The sequence below is a fragment of the Heptranchias perlo genome, chromosome 5, assembly GCF_035084215.1.
Source record: "Heptranchias perlo isolate sHepPer1 chromosome 5, sHepPer1.hap1, whole genome shotgun sequence".
Lineage (NCBI taxonomy): Eukaryota > Metazoa > Chordata > Chondrichthyes > Hexanchiformes > Hexanchidae > Heptranchias > Heptranchias perlo.
In genome coordinates, this window is record NC_090329.1 from 64,779,226 (window position 1) to 64,797,647 (window position 18,422).

The following is an 18,422-nucleotide window of genomic DNA, read 5'->3' on the forward strand; positions in this document are numbered from 1 at the left end:
CATTGTGCCGAGTGTTGGTTCCAACACACTATTTCAGCACGCAGTAGGAAAAGAAATATGAGCATAAAGTCAGATGATTGTAGCCTTCGCTGTTTCTGGACCTGACCTTAGATTGGGAAGGCACTACGGCCCTGATATTTACGGGGAGGCGTGGGGCTGAGAGGTCGGATCGCCAGTAGGGTGGAGGGGGGTGGTGGTGAGAGGTCGGATCGCGGCAGGTTTGCATGGGGAGCCGGGCGGAAGCACTCCTGCTCCTCCTGGCCCACAAGTAATGTTGGAAACTGCTGGATCCAGCAGTTCTTGCCTCTCTTTAGCTGCCGGGTTTCCCGAGCCCCAGAAAACCCGTGCTGAATGTGTTAAATTCAAATCGCGGATAAAATCTGAGCCACGGAGCCTCATTAACATATTATAATTATCGACCATCCTCTTGAGAGCGGGTTACTCGACTCGTCCCTAACTAGCCGTGGTTAAAACCGGAAGTAGGCGCGTTTATGGTAGATTGGGATTGGGTTTCCCATTTTTAACCATTTAACCCCCTGGCCCCGCCACTCTCACCCGTCCTGGGGATTAAAATTACCCCCTACATATCTGCAAGCGATTTCAGTCCTGGTTCATGCTGCTTGCATGGAAGGAGCCAAAGTCAGCTTTTTTTCTGTGGCAGTGAACTTGCTCCATAAAGTACTGTGATCCACTCTTCTACACTTCTGCCTACATTGTACATCAATTTGAAGTCCTGAATGTCTATGAACATTTAACGTACTGCGAATGCAATGAAGAAATATATAGCTCAAGGGCTTGTGGGGCTATTTAAGGCCCCAAAAATCTGCAAACTTTTAAAAGTTGCATGAATTGTGTGAATGACCAGTCAAAAGCGGACAGCTTGCAAAAACAAGACTGGTTGCCAACTGTAGGTTATCCAGTCTCAGGCATTCCACACTGTCAGAGTTACCGCACTGTAGGTTGTAAACATACATACCTTATTCCTAATCAGCGATACAGGTAATAGAAGGGACACAAACAAAGATGGAAATTTTAACAGATTTATTGCATTTTTTTGCATGAGTGAGATACCATGTGTGTTTCAGAATCTCTTTGTGTTCATCTTCTCTCCCTGTGGAGCAAGTGTTTGTAGAGAGGCCCCTGTGCACCCGTTCTGATCAGTACATTGGTGGAAGGTGGCTTCTGCAGTCATGGACCTTCAAATTGTTAATAAAGTATGGTGGAGGGATCAGCAGCACTCACTCATGGTTTAGCATAAAGGTGTGGAACGTCTCATGCAGCATCATGTGAAGCACCAGAAAAAATTGTGTGCAGGTCTGCAAGACATCAGGGACAGGCTGCTGGCATGAATCCTAGTGTCCTGCCTCTGTGGTACTTTACTAGAGCTACTGGGCACCTTCTACAAGTGGTGGACTTGGTCCAGACTTGGATGGTGGTTTCCTCCCAGAGTTTTCTTTGCATATAAATGTTGGTGCTGTGTGTTAGAGCTGAATACTGCTGCCATTCTGGCCAGTACCTCGTGCGCAATCAAATTCACCACTGCAGTTGCTTTATGGTTGATTTTTTAAGTTCTGGCTTTATAATTTCTTCTCCGTGCATCTGTACCGGCAAAAAGTTTGTTTCTTATCTGGGCAAGAGGCTCATTTCCTGCTTGTTAGGGTGTTACACTGTGATAATCTCAGTTCTGATACGATTAGCTCAAAACCATTTGCGGAATAGCAGGCAGCACGAGGATACTTCAGCAATTCAACTTGTTTGTAAACTGTTTGCACTTGATGATAAATAGATCTGTTGGAGCTCCAAATTTCTGACATGTCGAATTCACCCTCTACATAGCGGAAAACATGTGACCTTCCCCTTGCATGTGCTGCAACAGCCCCCCACTAATGAACATCTTCAACTCACTTTATTCTATTGTTGGCATCATTCTTTCGAGTTGGTGAGGTGAGAATCATCTGAAACAATAATTTGAATATATTTTAAATTGCCTGGTCAAAAGTAATGAGCAGGCCACCACTCCTAAGCCCTTGAACAATGATCCCGTTTCCAGTCGCTACATGGTGTGTCAGAGCATCCAGGGGTGACTATCCTCCTCACATTCTTTTCCTTCCTAGTGAAAGCTCCATCTCTACTTCCTAGACTGCAAAATGTGCATGCATGGCAGTCAGACAATGGTTTATTAAACCTGTCAGCATGCAGTTAGTGGCACACCAATCAGTAAGGTTAGCTGCAATCTAAGGTTGGAAAGATTGAAGAACTTTAATTATAGTGTTCCTATACGTAAGATTTTGTCTGCTATGTTTATTTAATATGAAATATTTAATTGCATCAACATTAATATAAAATATTTTCATAAGTTTTTCTGTAAATATGTTTCATGTACAGTAATGTTCTCAATCTCTTCAGGAGGCCATTTATGAGATTGGAAGCTCGTTACGTGGGGAATTGCACATACAAACCTGCAGTGCAGTAACTCTGTGGCAAAGTGTGCGGTGCTGTACCATGTTGTGTCACTGCATTGCCTTTCAAATTAAAAAATATAAAAATGATTTTTGTCCAAATGGAAACTAAGGAACCAGGACAATATGTTTGAGTTCCCCTGTGTATTGTTTCTTAATGGTATTATAAATGAGTGTGCAAATCTAGTTCTAAAACTGGAGTTCATTTAAATGTGGGTGGTTCTCTGAAGCCAACCCAGAACCAATATTTCTCAGGCTTAGGCTGAGATAAACATTAATTTTTTTTCATGACCAAATGGAAACTTGAAGTTAAGCCCAGTTTTCATGCTGACCCAGGGAATAGTAGTTGGCCCATTTGATGGGAAACTGCTCATAATGGCCGAGTTTCCTGGAGACTTGCACCATTGGAATGGCACATCTATGGCATTGAGTTTTTTTTACACCGTAAAAGTCCCAGGAAATTATGGTGTAATTGAGTTACCCCATTATTCATGTTACATCATAATTTCCTGGGACTTTTGCGGCACTCTGCCAATACCTCCGCCCTCTTGCTCATCAGCAGCGATCACAAATTTTCTGGATTTATGTTAGTTTTCTTGCAGCAGCCAGTTAGTTTGAAAAATAATGCTGCAGGTGAATATATTTAAAATAATTCTTTAAAATAAAATAAAATCTGTGCTGTTTCTTAATATTTTTATTTCTTAGCTACAACCCATCACCTTCATCATTGAGTGTTAGGTTTAATGTATATTTTGTGCATGGTGTAGGGCATTGAAGTGCTTTCACATGCCGTAGATGAAAGTGAGAAGGGGGGAGAAATTTGTTTAGGCCCACGTTTGGGTCTGAAATAGTTGGCTCGCCTGTGGCATTTGCCAGAAGCCGGAGGCCCAAGGCTTGTTCGAAATTGAGCCTCGGGCCTCATCTGAATAATTCCGGCAAGTTATGGCCGTCTGTTGAATATCCTGAGGCAGCTCGCTGGTTTCCTCTGGGCCAATTTGGGCCAGTTCCGACGCTGGCAGCGGCCCTTGGATAGGTCCTGGTAGAGGGAGGTGAATGGGACTGGGGGCCAGTAGCAGCCTGCAGTAGTGCTGTGGAGCCAGAAACACTGTGGAGCACTGCTCCTCTTCCTGGCTCCATACTACAGTAATTTAAAAGAAAAAACTTAATTTTATGTTGGTGGCTCCCAGCAGTATCTTTTAGGACCGCTGGTTAGATTGCAGAAGAAACCGTAAAAATTGAGAGGAGCAAGAGAAGTGCATGCTCCACACAGTTTCTGACCAATTTTGAAGAGAGGTCCTTAAACAGGCATTAGCATATGGAAGGGATTTAACACCTTTTTAAGGTGGCCACCAGGGACACCTGAATATCGCCTGAGCCAATATGGGGTTAGACATATTTCAGGAGTCCTTGGAGCGTGGGACATAGCCCCACGAAATTGGACCATTTTGCCCAGTTTCGCATCCAGGAAACACACGAACCGAGGTCCAATTTTGCCTCCCCCACCCCCCCCCCCACCCCACCCCCATGTTCCTGAAAATTGAATGCAGCAGCTGAGTGCCTCCATAACTTAAACAATTTTCTGCAAATGATTAAGTTCAGCATAGTGAAAGGATTTAAAATTCAGAATTCTATGACTCAGGCCTTGCTAATATTGATCTGCTTAATTAGTTCATTGATGCAAATGGGATGAGCCATTGGCTGTGCCGCTTCTGAGGCCCCTGATTCGCCATCATGCGCGCTGCGGAGTATTCAAATTACTTTCCCAGGAAATTTTAGAGTAAGTTCACAGTGGGAAGATCGGGGCACGAAATAGCATAATTTACGGCATAAGTTGCAGATTGTGCCTTTGGAGGAATTTCTGGATTAATATTGAAGACTTGGATTCTTTTTTCTCACATTGTTTAATTTGCTATATGACAACAGAAGCTGCAGAGTGGTCTCTAATTGAACGTGTATCTTCCTAAAATTTGGATGTTGACAATTTTGATTCAGAGGAGTGAAATGAACTGTTACTGTAGCAAACGGCTGTATTCTTCAACAGCAGTACTTAAATCCTTTTTATGGAAAGTATTGATATTATGTCCAAACTAAGTATTGGAGCATGAAAATGGAAATGGAACTATTGCCTCTTCATTGTAAACTGAAGTCATAGTGGGCAGATTACTCCAAGGGGAGTTGTCATATATATATGTATACCTCTTGGTCAAAAAAAAATCCAGCTCAATTACCAGACAAATTAGGGACTTGGGTTTTACCTCCAAATTTGTTTCACAAGATATTTTGTGAAGTTTTATTTAAAGTTTCACATTATTTTATAGTTATAAATCTGTGTTGAATTTGTTTCCTTCCCATCTTTGGTGCTGTGTGAACATTGTTCCACTGCCTTCAGCATTTATATACCTTTTGATGGATCTCAGAAAATAGCCCGTGTCTTGGCACAAGCTCATCTGAATATTCGCCTATCAGGAAAGTGGTAAGGCAGAAAGTGCACTGGCGTTGGAACTCAACAGAATGCGGAAGAAAACTTGGAACACTGGGGCCGATTTTCGCACCCACCATCAGGTGCGTTCCTGGCGAGGGGGCTCCGAAAATCGGGGATTCCCGGGGCGGGTCGGGAGCCCGGCTCCAATCCGCCCACTTCCGGGTTTCCCACAGACGCGCCGACATGCGCGCGCAGCCCCCGCATGTGGGACTCCCACCGGCAATTAAAGCCGGCGGGGTGCCACTTAAAGTATTTATCTTGGTATTTCAGGTCGTTTACAGACCTGATTGACCTGTTATATTAGGAGGGATGGGATTTTGCAATTGACAGAGACTGTTTCCCGTACTGGGGGAAACACTCCCAGTTCAAACGGATGTGTGCAGCCAGCAGTCTGTGGCAGCTGCAAGGGTCCATCCGACAGTTGGGGTGGGGGGGGGACCCTTAACCATCGCAGGAGGCCACACCGTTACTTTGGACAAAGTTTGGCCTCCACCACCCTCCTCCTAACAAGAAAATTCACCGACCTGGAACCTCAACCCCAGTGTGCAGACATACTTACCTACCTTCCGGATGGGGGCCGCCGTAATTGCAGTCATGACCTCCTCGGAGGACGAACAGCATCACCAGCCTCGCCGGCCACTCCATCTGCCCCTGACACGTGGAGCTCCACAACATGGTGGTGTGGCACATCCACCTGCACAGCAGGAGGGAGGGCAACCGCAGAGAGAGATGCGTCACAGAAGGCACTACCCTCGCCACAGGGTCTACAGACCGAGGCTCAGCTTCCTGGACCTCTCTGAGGAGCAGTGCATACGGAGGCTCAGAGTCAGTCGCCAGGTAGTTGCGGACATCTGCAGCCTCCTTAATGACGAGCTGCTCCCGGATGGACCGAGCACCATCTTCTTACCTGTCGCTGTAAAGTCACCACTGCCCTCAACTTCTTCGCCTCCGGATCCTTCCAGGGTGCCATCACCGGCGTGTCTCAGTTGTCTGCACTTACGTGCGTAAGGCAGGTCACCGACAGCTTGTTTCACAGGGCCTCGCACTACATCAACTTCCCCATGGATGACCGCAGCCAGACAGAGAGGGCAGTTGGATTCCATGCTGTGGCTGGCTTCCCATGGGTGCAGGGTGTAATCGATTGCACCCATATAGCAATACAGGCACCTCCACACGAGCCAGGACTGTTCATCAACAGGAAGGGGTATCACTCCATGAACACTCAGCTCATCTGTGATCACCGCAAGAGATTCCTACACGTGTGTGCCAGATTCCCTGGCAGCTGCCTCGATTCCTTCATCCTCAGGGAGTCCACCGTCCCGCCCCTCTTCCACTCACCCAACACCCGGAAGGGCTGGCTCCTCGGCGACAAGGGATATCCCCTGCACACGTGGCTTATGACACCTCTGAGGAACCCCACCACCGAGCCACAGCGTCGGTATAACGACAGCCACGTCGCTACCAGGTCCACAATTGAGCAGGCTATAGGGCTGCTCAAGATGTGCTTCAGGTGCCTTGATCAGTCTGGGGGAGCGCTCCAATACGTGCCACGCAGAGTGGGACGCATCATAGTCGTCTGTTGTGCCCTGCACAATATGGCACAACAGAGAGGGAGGAGGCCCCATCCCCATCTGCCACCCATATTGAGGAGGAGGAGGAGAGGGCCGAGGAGGAGGTAGAGGAACGACCCATGGGCAGAACAGCGGCTCACCTGGCTGCTTGTGAGGCCAGGGAGGCACTGATATGTGAACGGTTCTCCTAACATCACCTGGACAGAGGAGCGGCCATACCAGACCTCTCCCCTGCCCCCTGCACAGAACAGTGGTGCAACTACACCTGCACCCACTGTAGTATGATCCAATGGTTGGGACCAGGTGTTCGTCTTCATGGTGAGCCCTACGAAAGGGACCTATTGCACAAGCCAGTCAAGAATGGGCAAGACGTGGCAGTAGTGCTGATAACAATGGGGTTTATTGTGGATGTGAACTAAACAAATATAAATAAAAAACATGACAAATTGTCATACGCCCTTGTGCATTCCCTTTGTGCTCACAACACCTTCGCCTTGCGCTTCCGGGAACCCCTACATGGTGCTACCCCTGTGGCTTCAGCAGATGTAGTGGCAGGTTGCTCTTGTCCATGCCCTGACCGATTAGATGCTTTGGGCCAACGCCCTCTGGGTTTCGGTGCCCGTGAGGGCCCCTCCAAAGACTGCTCCACCTGCACCTGTGCAGGGGCAGACTCGGCCACCTGGAGAGAGGGCAGCATTGCGGGTACTGGTTGAGAGGGGGGCAATGGGTGAGACGTGGGAGCACATTGAGTGGCGTCCCCACTTCCATGTCCCCTTTCACCATCATCCCTCTCGTGGCCCAGGCCACATCACTCCTTCCACCCTGCTGGATGGCAGTTTGGAGGACCTGTGTGAGGCCTTGGAAGGCCACCTGTAATGTATCTGTCAGCCTGTTTAAGGCGGCAGAATGTTGCTCACCCTGAGTCCGAACGGCCGTTGTCAGGGCCTGGATAGACTCGTTGTTGAGCCGTGCTTGACGCTCAAGGGAGGCCAGCCTTTCCTCCATCGCAGACATTCTCGCACCTACCCGCGACACTATCTCGCAGATACCCTCCTGTACCTGTGCCACCATTCCCCTCATGCAGGAGTTGGACTCCTCCATCACCTGCGCGATTGTGGAGAATGCGCGTGGCACCTGTTCCAGCACCTCGGCAATGTGCTGCTGCCCCTCGACGACTTTCCTTTTCACGGCTGGCCCCCAGGGTTCAGTATCTGGGTCCGGCTGAGCAGAGCCTGGAGAAGAGTGCTCCCACCGACGCGGACTCTCCACGGCTGCCCCTGCCACCAGGATCTGTTCGTGCTCACATGTGCGTGGTGACTCACCATGTGCTAGCCCAACTAAGTGAGGACGGGGACCCACCGAGGTGTGTGTATCTGCGCTGGTGGATGCATGGCTCGGATGTGACAATGGACCCTCAGAGACCGGCAGATCCTCTGAGGAATCGCCCTCCATGCTCACGGCGCTCGCAGACGGCCCTGCAAGAGAACAGAAAGCAATATTAGGCATGTGGACAGATGTTGAGGTGCGGCAGATGCCAAGTGATGCTAAGATCGTTTGCTATCATGTGTGCTGAGTGTTAGCTTTCTGTCACCGGCCATTTGTGCAGCCTCAGCCTCGGCATCCGCCACGGACAGGCACTCCAGCGTGTGGCTGATCTCTAACGCTTGCTGCTCTGCGTCAGTTAGCACCACCTGGTGTGGCGGGCCCCCTCCGGTCCGTGCCCTCTCCCAGGCGTTCTGGCATCCCTTCTCCTGTCAAGGCAGAACACAGAGGCGTGATTGAGTGATGCTTGCATGGTGAGACGCTGCATACATTGGTATGGGTGGGTTGAGCGTGAGGGAGATGGATGGGAGGGTGCGTGTGCAACATGGCCATGACATTGTATGAGGATTGGGGTGCGTGGTAGTGTTCGAATGGGGACGGGGCGGTGAGTACGTGCAGGCGCGGTGAGGATGATAGTTGAGTGGATGTGAGAGCGTTGTGGTGGCAGTGCAGAAAGGGTTGTGTGGTGGTGGAGGTGATGTGGAAGACGGAATGTGGGAGAATGCGTAAGTATACTCACTTTTCCTGACCTGGTTAGATCATTAAATCTCTTGCGGCACTGGACCCAGGTTCGTGCAACGTTGCCGCAGCTGCTGACCTCCTCTGCCACCTCCAACCATGCCTTCCTCGTGGTGGAGGGAGGGCACTTCCTCCCATCCGATGGGAACAATGTTTCCCTCCTCCTCCTCACCCCATCCGGCAGCAGCTGGAGTGAGGAGTCCGAGAATCTTGGGGCAGCCTTCCCCCTGGAGTGCTCCATAATGTTGCATTCGTTGTTTGCAGCAGGAGGAGCATTGGTGGACAGCCCCTTTTAAATAGAGCTCCTCCAGCTGTCAGATGTTACTGCGCATGCGCAGTCCGCCCGACGCGCAGCTTAGCAGTGGGAAACCCGGAACCAAAGGTAAGTGGCTCCAATTATCCTGTAATTGCGCGCAGAGCTGACTGATTTCACCGGGCGCGTGACCCTCCGCCGCAAACCCGCCGCCATGGTAATATCAGGCCCAGTGAGTCAAAATAAGACGGAAGAATTTTCACAGTGCACAGAAGTTGTGAATAGGCGAAAAATAATTCAGACTCCATTCTATTACATGTATATGTAGGTGTATCTCACTTGTGCTGCTTCATTGCTTCTTTTTCAATTGCACGCAGGAAGGATGTATGAAGGGAGTGAGAAAAATATTCGTGGCTATTTCTCCTAATTGTGACACACTGAAAAAAAAACATATAATTTGTTTGGGGCTCCTATCCCAATTGGTCTGTTTAGTCACAAATGCACTTTTGAAGTGGGGCCCACCATAATGTACCCACTTATATTATTGAGTAATAGCTTGTGGGTTCTGCTGTCCTGTGATTGAGGTATGCTCCTGATCTCAGCCAGAATCATCTGGGGTATCATTGGCAAGAGGGAAAAAAATTGGAAGATGAATCAACCTGCACAACTCTAATGCATATTGTCATGGGATTGATAGAGGCCTGGGAACAGGTTACCAACCTGCTATCTTACTCAGAAATAGATTGTCTCACGAAAGCCATTAGAACCAGGAAAAAATTAATCTTCTCAGTCACAAAGCTATGTGGAGTTGCAAAATGGAGCATAGGCACCTGACCAGAGGAGAGTGGGGAAAGTGGTTAAGTCCTCATTTTGTTTCAAAACATAGAAGTAAGGAAATTAAATGTTTAAAAAGATATATTTTTAGTTTGAATGTTTTGGAATAAAATGAGATCTTGACCTGTTTTACGTCTGTGGCGAGGGGCTGGGGAAGAAGAGTTCTGTGTGCATAATTGTATCAAAGCTTTGCTATTGTAGGTGGGAGAGTATGACAGGGCTCATAAAGCACTGTTTTACCCTGTTTATCGGTATTAGTAGCTAGCTTCCTAGCTTTTGGGTTTTGTGAGGTTGAAAAAATTGTTCTATTTTCTACCTGTCATCATGGTGATCTTGTGTCATGCAACACATCATCTGTGGCTGAGGAGGCAGGCGGGTGCACCTTCTCTTGGTGCTGCCCTTAGTTGGCTACAAAGGGGTGAGATAAGCTAAGGATGGCTCTCTTTCTGAATTTCCCCTCTGTTCTGGGCAGTGTTCTGCCCTCAATTCTGCACCTCCATACAGCAGTATGGCTGAGATCATGAACTCAGTGGCATAGGGATGAAGCCTATATTTCCCTCTCATGCCCAATGCTTTGGTACTCAAAAATGCTATATGAATATTTTTTAGCATCTGTGTCAGTGAGCAGCGGTTCCAAAATGGGACCCAAACCATTATTGCTATTCCTATGGGTGCAAATCCCAACTGCCTAAAAGTTTGTACTGTGTGAAATGAGGCCTATAGTCTCATAACAATATAGTCACTAATCCCTCGCTTCCACTGGGGAACTGTGCTCAAAGGGGTTGTAGTTCGGACAGTGGACTACAATGTTGTACCCTTGTCTTCAACCTGTACTCCCTTTAAGTGTGGCTCTCCAGTAGGAGTGCAGGTTGGGTGATTCTGCCCCGTAGAGAGTCAGTGTGGGCTAAAAAAAATTCTAGTGTTCTAAGAGTTAAAACTGTGTGCCTTTGCTACCTTTGATGTTGGTTTTATGCAATGTGCAGGGTAAGGTTACTGTGCATTTTCTGGGAAGGCCCTGATTAATCATACTGCGACCCATCTGTGTTTTTGTCCACCTCACCTTGCAGCCACTTAATTTTTGAAGGTGGTGGTAGTCAGGCTACTGTTATTGGGTGGTACCTACTACATGATGGGGGAAACACTGTGGGTTACAGTGTCAACCTAGGAGGTAGCAGATCTGAAATTAAACTATTAAACACTAACTGCTCTCAAGGAAATTGCTGTAAAAGCATGGCAGTATTTTGCTTTTGTGTGATAACTCCTGTGCCAATAATAAGATACTAAAATATGACCTCATGGGAAGAGTTGATCTAGATTTTATTAACTCATTAACTATCCCGCTGTGTTGACTGAAGTTTGCCCCCTTACCGGATGGATGGTTTTATTGCTTTTGCACAATGTAGCTTTCAGCTTTGGACTAGTAGGAGGTTTGTGGTACTGCGAAAAGCGAGCACTGCTTTTGGTAAGGAAGGATTTGGCTTAGTTCTGAGAGCAGCTTACCTGTTTTTGATGATAATGCGGGTCCATTTTTCTGCATATCAATGAGCTGAATTAGGTCAGGTAAGGCCAGCTGCCAGAGATAATTTGACAACCAACAGGAGATAGAAGAATGTCAACCTTTCCTCCCTTGGATTAGGAACTTGGCTTCTGCTGGATACTTCATTTACTGGACCAGCTGACAAAACAGTTATTTGGCTGGTGGGTTTGAGTAGGTGAAGCTGTGAAATGAACAGATATGATACATTTGTATAAACAAGAATTGCTACGAAGGTGGGAGCTAGGAGTCAGTAACATATCAGGATGTTCAGATGACACAGTAAACAATGATTTATCTGAATTATAAAATCATATTATTGTCATATCAATCCTTTTTCTGTGACTTTTAGAAAATTAATTCTCGGGATGTGGCTGTCGCTGGCAAAGTCAGTATTTATTGCTCATCCCTAGTTGCCCTGAGAAAGTGGTGGTGGGCCGCCTTCTTGAACCACTAATAGTGGTTTGATACAACTGAGTGGCTTGCTAGGCCACTTCAGAGGGCAGTTAAGAGTCAACCACATTGCTGTGGGACTGGAGTCACATATAGGCCAGACCGGGTAAGGATGCCAGGTTACCTTCCCTAAAGGACATTAGTGAACCAGTTGGGTTTTTACAACAATCCACCAGCTTCATAGTTATTTTTATTGACTTCTTATTTCCAGATTTTTAAACTGATTTTAAATTCTCAAACTGCCATGATGGAATTTGAATTCCCATTCTCTGCATTATTAGTCCAGGCTTTTGGGTTACTAGTCCAGTAACGTAATCATTAAAACTGATGCTGGATTTGGTTTCACAGGCACCAGCAGCCCTACTGTACCTCAGCCAAAAGCCATTCAAAGGTAAGCAAAAATTATGGTTGTCAACAGGCTATTTGACTGTTGGTTAGATGAATCACAAGTGGACCTGGATCTTTTCTCATCTGCACTTTTCAGCAGGAGTCAGTGGATAGGAGTCAGCAGTGGCAACTTTGGCTATTTTATCTCCTCCCTTTTCTGGGAAACGCAGTTGAATTTTGAGACTTCTCATTTTGACCAAAGTTTGGTAAATGAAGCAGCCACTAAAAATAATTAAAAATGTAAAACAATCAAACCTCATTCCACTGAGATCTGAATTTGAAGGAAAAAAGGAGTGTAATTACAGAGAGCTACACAGAACCGTAAGCTACTACAGCTAGTCCTATAAACCTGAAAGCAGAAACTCCTGATCTTCACAGGGTCTGTCTTTGTTACTGACACCCATAATTCACCTTGATTTGTTCCCACAGTTCATGCAGCAAATTGAAAATGTTACAGTTGCTGTTCTCTTGCTACACAAGGGGCTTCATTATGTTTTAAATTAGGAGGGGATTTGGGAAAATCAAGCAACACCGAGTGCTTTGAGGAGGTTTCTTTCACAAGTGGCTCCACTTTCCGGAAATGTGAAGCTAAAATGTTACGGAAGTTGACCATCAGTAAATTGTGTATGTGCAGGTGGGGAAATTCTTTAGTTGACAATCTAATGAATTCCTTCTACGCAGATGCTGCTTGAAGTCACGATGTTGAGTAAAACTCTGATCATCCTTAACTAAAACCTAGAATCATAGATTTCTTAACCTTCACAGATCAAAGACTTTTAACACTGCGTTACTGAGTCACTTAATGTTCTTTCACAATGGATGAAGTAAAGTTTCTCTTGTGAGTCACTGTGGTTTACTGAAACTCTTGCCTTCTCATGTGTCTAGGAAAGAATGGGGGCGTGTGTCCTTTTGATCCACTACTTTATTGAAGTGGGATCAGTTACATGTAAGTTGTACTTGAATGTGGAATGCAAGAATTTCTTGTCAGTATGAAGAATACAAGATACAGTTACCAAAATGTTTCTGAGAACACTGAACCATAACTTCAGTTTCATTTATAAATGTGCAGTCACATTTGATGTTTCAGACCCAACTTTAACCCTGCCTGCCAGGTAAGAATGGGATGGGTGGTGGTTAAAATGGCAGTTGGGCGCTTCCTGCAGCATTCCTGACACGTTTGCACCCGGCGCCATTCCAGTCCTGGGGAAGGTGCCCATCGCTGGCAGGCGGGGGCCTCCTCAATATTTAAATGTCAGGGTCTGATGACATCATTCGGACCCCGATGTGATTTTCACTGCCAATGGCAACAGTGATGCCCAGTGCCGGAGCCATCAGTGAAAGGATTGCAGCCGGAAGACGCCCAGGAAGGTAAGTTTTTTTTTCTATCCTTTTATGGTTTCCTTGTGCCTCTGGGCCCCACAAGGAAATCTTGGACCTTCCCTGCCTCTGATTTCCCTCTCTCCCCTGATTGTGATCGCCACCCGACCTCCTCCGCTGACAACTTACCTTAGTGCCAAGGGACCGTTTCCTCAGATCCCAGTGGTGGCCTCCTGCTGCAAGAAATCCTGCTTCCACCTGATTTGGGTGGGAGACTCAGCTCCATGTTAAAACGACTCAGGCGTCACGCTGGGCATGACCGTCCGAGCTTCCCGCTCACATCAGCCGCAGCATGCTATACTCGCATCCCAAGTTAAAATAATTTCTGTATACGGTGAACTGTTCTTTGGTTTTGATTTCACTTAATAACAGATCAGATGTGAGAAGGTAAAAAAGGCAGTTTTACAGAGTTCAGATGATTCACACTTATTGCACATTGTTACCTGAACTCTTGCAACTCCTTTCAATAAGCTTGTTGTTAATATAATATGCTATTAAAACATAAAACAACTGCTGCTCTTGAAGTGCAGCAAGAAAAGGATACATGACAGCCAGTCTTGTTATTCAAGGGCTATTATCTATAGTTTCAATCAGGAGTTTTCTGGCAGGCTCAATTCCTGAAAAGTGTATATTGGAAAACTGCATGAACCACAAGTTCTAGGCTTAAGATATTTGTAGTCACTTTTGAGATTGTATCATTCTAATGTCCTTTAGCTTTTATTGTTCCAAGGCAGAGCTGTGCATTGGAGCGTCAGTGCATGATATCGTGTAGTGCTGGGATGCAGGGTAGATATATCCACTGCCCTCATCACTGCTGCAAGAAGGTGAAAAAGGGAGGCTAGGAATTACTGGTGCTGAACCTGTTCTGATGGATGCAGGATGTAAATGGTCTTGGCAGGGGAGATGAGAGAGATGACAGGTGGAATCAACAAAGATTAAGAATAAGGAAAAATAAATTAGATGCCCGAGAGATACATTGACATGAGCAAGTGTAATTTATTAATGAAGTAAGTAGTAGAAAGGTATTACAGTGCTTCTGTAGGTAAGACACAGGGATAGTAATAAAAAATGCATATCTTATTTAGGTATTGGTAATGGTTAATAGTCTTCTATGACATTTTTGCTGGGTTTGTATTGTTGCTGACTGTGATTGAGCACCAAAGTGTTTTCCAAATCTAAATTCAGATTTATTTTGAAAATTGAATACTAGTCTGTTCTGTGTCGAGAAGTATTTATTGAACATTTTTGTAGATTACTGGGTGGAGAGCTACATTTTGTTAACATTGCTGTTAAACTATAGCATTTGGAATTATTATAAGAAATATTTTTTTGCCTGTCAGCACCACAAACTCGTGGGTATCTTGCGATACTGTGTGAAAGTGCCAGGAGTGAATAGAGGCATCAGTGAAAATACTTGCAATATATTTAGTGGCATTTTTATAAAATGGTGTCAAAGCATCTCCATTGACAGGAGCCCGTACCTTTAAATATTTTGGCTCCGAAAATCTGTGCAGGGTCACTTACTGGTGTAAATGCCATGATGTGCCTTCTGAGGCCACCGACACTGATCCTGCTGGGGTTGGCAGGGTCATGGGGTGTAGCTAGGAAAACTGGGCCTTTGGTGACTGAGGAACGCATTGAGGGTGCCCCTCATCGGAAGAGGTTGCATGCGTAAGTGGCCTACTGGGGTGCCAAGAAACAAATATGTCCTGCCCCGGTAGTTCCCTTTATAGAGAGGCCACTTACAAATATTTTTTAAAAACTGTGGCCTTGCTTTTGAGGGTTCAAGCCTCGATCCTAGCCTGGATCTTTAGGTTGGCCACATCCTACGGAGGATCAGGGAGGTATGCCAGGTGAGACCAAGGTAACCTCCATCATTGCTATGCCAGCTCCCGACTGAGGGCTGGATCACGGGAACTCTGTCTTCCAGAGTTCTTGCCCCCAGGCCCCCCTCTCCAATGTCATTGTAACATGCAAACATAGGTTATCTTTTTATCATATGAGAAGTCAGAGGGGTAACTATCAATGGACGTATTTGAGGGCATTAGTACCTCCAGTCATGGTTTCAGATAGAAAAGCTGATAAGCTGAGCACTGTATTTCGTGTGTTCTTAAATCTAAAGCATCTAGTCAGTGATTCAGACGGTTATCTAGTGCTAATTTAGTCATGTTAAAGTCAAACTTCTGTGGTTACATGTAGAGGTGGCTGTGCAGTCAGTATAAGAATTAGGGTAAAAAATTATAGTTGGGAAATGGGAAAAGTTATCTAGGGAGTACCATTAACATGTCTATGCGAAGGAAGCTTGGAAAAGAAGAATATTTCAGTCTATTTGTGGAAAAATATGATTGTGTCAACACTAAATTGTGGGAAGATTTAGAAATGACTAAGTATTCGATGTTTTTAAAGGTAATTACATTTTTGCTGTACCTTTATCCAGCACATCCCTGCCTGTTGATAAAATTAATCTCAAAGAAGGAGTTTCACCATCATGATTCCTTTCAAAATCTACAAGATGAATTTTAACATCCATTTTACCCTGCTCTTAAAAACTATTTCAGCATGCCAGATTAGGGACAAGATGCATTAGCTCACCTTCCTACTTCTGATTCCTATCCAGTGACTTCTCCTTGAAGGGGACGTATTTGTAAGTCTGTTTAGGACAGGATTGGGCAAACCACCTGTTTGAATAGCCTGCCAACTTTCACAGTTCAGGATCAAACACGAAGAATGCCCATTTGGGTGAGATACCATAGGATTGGTGGCACTAATGGAGCATGAATTGGCACATCAGGAGCAGAGGTACAAGGGAGAAGATTGAAGAGAGAAATGAGCGGAAAACAAAAAATAATTGGTTTAAAAATCCCTATGCCTCATTCTGTCAGTGTATGCACTCTGGAGTATCCGGTGTCAGATAATTTTAATAAAATTAGCAAGTGCCCATGGCAGTATCGGTGCATCTTGGGCACCTGCTGCAAGCAGGGGCATAGGAAATGTGGCGCTAGATGATCATTTTGGGGGTGCATTCCCCGAAGTGCAGGAAGAAAAGCAATAAAGATTTCTTGGATTTTCCAGGCCATGATCCAGGTCTGGAGACCCTGGTGGGCCCCATTTCTACTCCTTAGCTGATGTGTACATCTGGTTCATTTGGGCGTCCTGGTCGCTGGGTGGTATGGAGGCCAGGGCCAAGGATAATCCTACCGTGCAAAATTCCTCCCCTCAGCCCCACTCCCTCCAACACCATGGGCTATGTTTAGGGTGTACAGAGGTTGCGCTTGCCCCTGGACCCATCAGTTGACTGCCTGGGCTGGGACCCAACATATTTGTATCCTTCCTGAATTTCCTTCAGTTACGCTGCACTTCCGGTAGACTTAGATCAGGAATGTGTCTCTGGCCCCATGGAATTTTGTGACCATTATGTTTAAAGATTAAGTTCTGACGTGATTTGATTTGAAATTTGTCTGCAGTGTTTATTTGTGAAGACAGGTATGAAGAATCCATTTAATGCTTCTGCCATTTTCTGATCCTCTAATATTTCTACCAAGTTATCTCTTAACTGATCTATCTAATCTTGCGCATTCCAAACATACACAGCTGAAATATTTCTTTGGATTCCTTCTTGCTGTCATCTACAATACACCTCCCTATTACTCATTAACCCCTTCTAAAATTTTAGTTATTCTCAACTGACTCTAGTCTTCAGCATTCTTATTCTTTGCCAGCGTATTTTAAAATACTTCTACTTGCTGGATGGTATTGGAAAGATAGGTACAGCCCATATTTTTAATAAAAATGTCTCTGGATAGGTTTGGACATATAATCTGTACATAAACTATGATCGTGATCATTTTGAAATTATTCAAGATCACCATTATTGTAGATTTAAAAAAAATATTCTGCCATCTTCAATGTCCCATAGTAACCACTGGTTTTGCAAACAGGAATTTCTGACTGGATATTTCTGGTGACATGGACATTTATATTAATTTAAAATCACCAGGAAAGCTAACATTGCCAGACTTCTTGAAATGATGCAAGCAGTAACCGTAGTGATACAGGAATGGTTCAATTAATATTCTATAGCATCAAAATAAAGTTTCTTTACTGTGAATTTATAAGTGAACAAAACTGGCCTCTCTTCAATCAAAAAGATGTCACCACTTAAATATGGTTAGGTTGGGGTGAAGAAAAAAGCCAAAGTTCCCACTCCTGATTGCCATCTAGTGACTTCTGCTAGATATGTGGGTGAAGACAGCATGGGCTTGGCTATGATGCATTCCCAGCTTGGTGAAGTAACCTGCTGATACTCCGTGTCAAAATTCACACATGAGGCTTGCTCATCTGGGTGAAGTACCAAAATGGTGCCAGATTCTTTGGAACTATATCCAAGTGTGAGTCAGCAGCTTCAGGAGAGGAGAAAATCGATAGTGAAGTTCAAATCTGAGTATTACCTGTGTTTGATGTGCTTATGTCAGGACCTTGTGAGATGAATTGCTCAATCAAAGTTGCTCCACTGTTGAATTATAATCAATGCATGAGACCTGATAAGGTGGACTAGCAAAAGACACGTTTTGAAACTTTCACAGTACTGGAGTGCAGCTAGCTGCAGATATGCAACTCTCCTGTTATTGGCTCTCCTCCTTGATGTAAATCATCCAACCGACAGTAAATCAATGACATATAAAATCACAAAAATGTGGTCTAAGAACATGTTATTGGTTTACAGCCACTGGTTTAATTAAAATAAGTGCGGAGAGCTGGTCCTTTACTTTTGAAGGCAGAATCTTCTGCTCCCATTCCGCCTGATCTGGTTTATCTGGAGCCGGTCAGTGTGCAAGATTAGGCAGGGAAATGATTTCATGCTAGGCGTCTGCCAAAGCAGAATCTCCATATTAACAATGGAGCACAACAGGGATTGGCTCCCTGACATGGTGGCTGTATCCTGGCATACAGGCTAGGATACACTCACCTGATACCTCTGGCAATGACTGTCATTGACAGGTCATCACACCAC

General features: G+C 45.5%; 1 protein-coding gene and 1 long non-coding RNA gene across 2 annotated transcripts in view; one reads left to right on the forward strand and one right to left on the reverse strand.

The window, feature by feature from the left end:
- LOC137321818 (protein eva-1 homolog C) overlaps positions 1 to 18,422 on the forward strand; it is a 338,629-nt gene that overhangs the window by 256,443 nt on the left and 63,764 nt on the right. The window lies entirely within an intron of this gene.
- LOC137321819 (uncharacterized) lies at positions 1,076 to 13,629 on the reverse strand. The gene is made up of 3 exons (XR_010962906.1): positions 13,541 to 13,629; positions 11,161 to 11,378; positions 1,076 to 1,955 (listed from the first exon to the last, which is right to left on the reverse strand). It is a non-coding gene; the product is annotated as an uncharacterized lncRNA (long non-coding RNA).